This window comes from Arachis hypogaea, chromosome 15 (assembly GCF_003086295.3).
Source record: "Arachis hypogaea cultivar Tifrunner chromosome 15, arahy.Tifrunner.gnm2.J5K5, whole genome shotgun sequence".
Taxonomy (NCBI): domain Eukaryota; kingdom Viridiplantae; phylum Streptophyta; class Magnoliopsida; order Fabales; family Fabaceae; genus Arachis; species Arachis hypogaea.
In genome coordinates this window covers 66,079,680-66,084,481 of record NC_092050.1, presented here as the reverse complement: position 1 = coordinate 66,084,481, position 4,802 = coordinate 66,079,680, and the positions used below count along the sequence as shown (strand labels likewise).

General features: G+C 42.8%; 1 non-coding gene across 1 annotated transcript; it reads left to right on the top strand.

Annotated features, from left to right (window-relative positions):
• The first annotated feature begins 4,426 nt into the window (after positions 1 to 4,426).
• LOC112752384 (small nucleolar RNA R71) lies at positions 4,427 to 4,533 on the top strand. The gene has a single exon (XR_003176823.1). It is a non-coding gene; the product is annotated as a small nucleolar RNA R71 (small nucleolar RNA).
• Positions 4,534 to 4,802: the final 269 nt, after the last annotated feature.

The window sequence follows — 4,802 nt, the reverse complement described above, 5'->3', positions numbered from 1 at the left end:
CAGAAGCCAGCATCTTCCATCTTCTTTTTTAATATTTTCTTCTACTGTTTCACCTTCCTTTCCTCTTGTTCTGTTAGCTCTTTTTGGAATTCATCATACCTAGGGATTGCAAAGTGCAGATTATGCATATGACTAGACATATAGTTCAACTTGGCTTGAGTGTTTATGTTGAAATCCTCCCTATGTAGTTGCCGTCCTTCATTCCGTATGCTGAACTCATTGAATGCCTTCGTCTGAGCTAGCTATCGTTGGTTGAGTTCTTGAAGGCGTTTGTCTTGACGCTCTTGCCTTTCAGTCACTTGATTGATGGCTTGAGTGAGCTGGGAGTAGTGTTCCATTTGCTGTTTCTGCCACTCCCTTTGTTGATTCATCCAATTAGAAAGCAGTTCTTCTTGACGATCCATCCTTTGGGCTTGAATGTGCAGTTGTTGTTCTTGTCCCTCCATATAACTCCTCGCTAGCTCCTCAATGGCTCCGTGAATGTGATTCAAGTTGATGTTGGTTGGATCATAGTACTCTTCTTGCTGGTATTCTTCTTGATGAGATTCTTCTCGGTGAGGCCCCTCTTATGCTGCTTTTTTCCCTATTTGAGGTCTTCTTTGTTGTTGGGTGGGTGCCAAATAAGTTATTCGCTGTAGCGTGACTGACCTTCCAGGGTTCACCCAACTTGGATTGCTGTCCTCAAAGAGTACCTTGGCTTTCGTGCACAGCCTAAGGATGATGCTGGGGTACCAAAGTCTAGCACCTAGATCATTCTTCTCGGCTGACTCTTGAATCCCCTCAGCTATAATCTCGTGCACATTGATGCCTCCACCCTTTATTAAGCAATGTACCATATTAGCTCGAGTAGTGTTAACCTCCAAATTGTTTGCAGTTGGGAGGATAGATCTCCTCACGAGCTCAAATCATCCCTTGGCTTCCAGGATGAGGTCTCCTCTCCTGATGAACCGAGGTCTTCTATCCAAATACCTTTCCCAGTCAGATCCTATAACACACATATCATTCATAATTTCTTCAAGTTCATCATTGTTGGGGCCATTACTTATTCTTACATGATAACTGGGCTCGTCAAAATGTGGCGATTTCAGCTGAAGAACCCTCGTTATGGCATTGGGGCTGAAGTCCACCTCTGTTCCTCTCACATAACTTTTGAAGGTGGGGGCCTTAGTTTTGTCTTCTCTGACTATATTTGCATAGAATTCTTTGATGAGGTTTGCATTTTCTTTGCTTCTGGGTTTGTGAGCCTTTGCCAACCCCTTTGTTCGGTCTTCTCTCGAATCTGTGGGCATTCATCCTCGTTGAACTGGAATGTTAACTCAGGCAGTATCTTTTTAAGCTTTATCTGTTCAAATTCAAGCTCATGGAATGCAGTTTTGAATTTTCCTTCATCAAAATAGCTGCCCTCAACCGGTTCCTTTCTCTTTTGCCTCTTGGAGCTCGATGATGCCATGAGTAAGAGTTAATATGTGAAAGTGTTGAGGGGTTGTGGATAAATGGTGGAATTCGGTTGGGTTAGGATATGGTGAGATGAAGGGATTTGGGTTCCGAAGGTGTAAAGTATAAAGAATGGGAATTGGAATGTGAAGGGGGTACAGACTAGGAATCACTTATATAGGAAAGTGATGGGTGAATGAAAGGTGTGGATTGATGGGGTGGTTGTGTGATGGACGGATGGGGTTTAGCAATGGATGAGCACAAGGATTATCAACTTTATGATGGGGTTGGTTCAGTTTCCAAGCTTGTTCTTCTTCCCATGTTGCATGGCAACAATTCCCAATGCAATCCCCTTGAAGACACGTGTATAGTCCTCTCTTTTTGTGGTGGCCGAATCCTCCTTCAATTATCCCATCAATTCTCCTACAAAATAAAAGAAATATGATTAATAAAATTGTGGAAAGTGGCGGCAAAAATAAAAAAAAAAAAGAAAAAGAGTAGCTACTCTCTAAATTTTTTTTGTTTCTAGTTACTAATTGTTATTCCTGAGTGCAAACCAACTAACCAACTAAATGTCCATATATGCAACATTGGTGACACCAAACTTAGTTTGTGGCACTGTGGTGTAAGAAGATTTGTTCAAGGTGCTAAGAGTGACATGCTATGAGTTACATTCATGTTCTCTTAGTGTGCCTTGAACACCAAACTTGTTCTTCACTATATGTTGCATTCAAGGATATGTCAAAGTTGATTTGAATTTCATGAAACTTGTTTTATTAGCTATTTTAAAAGTGTGTAAAACATGGGTTGCCTCCCATGAAGCGCTTCTTTAGCGTCACTAGCTTGACGTTCTGCCTTTTGTCAGGGTGGTTGGTAGTGCTTCAGATCTTCTCCTCTTGCAGTAAACCTATATCCATTGGCTTCATCAAGGATCTCTACATGTTCTAGGGAGAGAACTTTGTTGATGGTGAAAACCTTGGGTAGCTGAGATGGGATGGTGGGGAGATGAGGTGGGATATCTGGGAAGTAAGCTGAGATCACTTTATCCCCTGGAGAGAAACCTTCTGTAGGGATCTTCTTGTTCCTCCATCTCCTTGGTGCCTTTTTCTTTGTTTCTTTTGCTGCTATACTGCTCTTTGTGGTCTCTTTTCCTAGGGAGATTTTGTTGCTGGTCTCATATGATTCTGGTGGTTTTGGCTCCACTTGAGTTTCCTTTAGCTAAGACACCTTCTGGTTGTTTTGCTTATCAACCAAGGGGATTTCCAGGTGTACGTTTTGTGCTTCAGTGCTTGTTTCTTCCACCAGTGCTTTGTTGTGATTTTCCCTTGGTTCCTTGTTTTCCTAGTCTGCTTCTTGTGAGGTTTTGAAGACATTGAATGCTAGTTGTTCATCATGTATCCTTAGTATTAGCTCTCCTCGCTCCACATCTATGAGTGCTCTAGCTGTAGCTAGGAATGGTCTTCCCAATATGATTGGGTGGATGGGACTTTCTTCCAATTCCAATATGACAAAATCTGTGGGGAGGAAATAGTTTCCTACTTTCACCAACACATTTTCAACCACTCCCACTACTTGGTTTTGAGTTTTGTCAACCAGCCTGATTACTACGTCTGTGGGCATTAGCTCATTGATTTGCAGCTTCTTCATTAGAGATAGAGACATTAAGTTGATGCTTGCTCTGAGGTCACAGAGTCCCTTATCAATCAGCGTTTCTCCTATGGCACAGGGGATGTGAAAACTTTCTGGGTCCTTCCTTTTTGTAGGCAACTCTGTTTGAATGAGAGCACTGCACTCCTTATTCATCACTATTGTTTGTCCTCCCTTGAGTGAGCTTTTCCTGGTTAGCAGTTCCTTTATATACTTAATGTATGAGGGCATTTGTTGGAGGGCCTTGATGAATGGTATGTTTACATGGAGAGATGCAAACATGTCAAGAAACCTTGAGTATATTCTCTTCTCTACACCACCATTGAGTATTTGGGGAAAGGGTGCATAGAGTCTCAGCAGCTCCTTCTGTGTGATTGTGGTTTCTTGATGATTCTCTTCCTGCTTTCCTGCTGATGTATCTTCAGGTTGTTCTAATGGTTTGTTCGGCTCTTCCTCAGTCTCCTTATCACTTATAGTAACCATCTTGCAATCTTCCCATTTGACCTTCTTTGCTTCACCTCTCGGATTTTTCTCTGTGTCACTTGGGAAGCTATCAATAGGTTTGGGGATCTTCTCAGAAAGGTATCCCACTTGAAACTCCAGCCTCTTGATGGTGTCTCCCTGGTTCTTGATATTGGCTCGCACCTCCTCCTTGAACAACTTGTTATCTTGGATTTCCTTACATATGCCCTCAAGTAGGGTTTCAATCCTTGAGAGTCTATCTTCAGATGATGGAGAGTTGAGATTAGAAGGATGAGAAGGGCCATTTTGACTTTGTTATGGATGTTGAGAAGTTTTGTTAGGTGGGTGTTAATATGACCTCTGTGTGGAGTGTTGGTGAGCTGCATTGTTGTTGGGGTTGTGGCGTCTCTGACCTTGGCCTTGATCCTGTTGGTTTCCCCACCCGAAGTTTGGGTGGTTCCTCCAATCGGGATTATATGTTTTGGAGTATGGGTCATGGTGCTGCCTAGGTGAATTTCCAATGTAGTTGGCTTGTTCCTGATCACCCTCTGCTTCTTCATTCACTCCCTCTTGAGCTGCTGCTGAGGTAGTGATTGCTGCCACTTGATTCATCTCCATCTTTTTGGTAAGGTCAGCCAACTGCTTGGTAATAAGCTTGTTTTGAGCTAGCAGTGCATCCACGTTGTTCAGCTCTATCACTCCTCTAGTGTTGCCTCTTTCAGAAGCATAGAAGTAGTCATTCTTTGCTACAGTCTCAATGACATCTATGGCTTCTTCAATGGTCTTCTTCTTGTTTAGAGATCCCCCGGATGAGTGGTCTACTACCTTCTTTGATTCATACGAAAGGCCTTCATAGAAAATGTGCAACTGCACCCATTCATTGAACATATCTGGCGGGCATCTTCTTGTCAGGTCCTTAAACCTCTCCCATGCTTCATATAGAGTCTCACCATCTTGCTGCCTGAAGGTTTGTACCTCAGCTCTCAACCTGTTGATTCATTGAGGAGGGTAGAATCTTGCCAAGAATTTGTTCACCACATCTTCCCAGGTTGTTAAACTCTCCTTCGGGAAAGACTCCAGCCACTTAGCTGCTTTGTCCTTGAGTGAGAAGGGAAATAGGAGCAGTCTATAGGTGTCAGGATGAACACCATTAAACTTCACAGTATCACATATCCTCAAGAATATGGTTAGATGTTGATTGGGGTCTTCTTGGACACCTCCTCCGAATGAACAGTTGTTCTGAACATGGGTGATGAGTT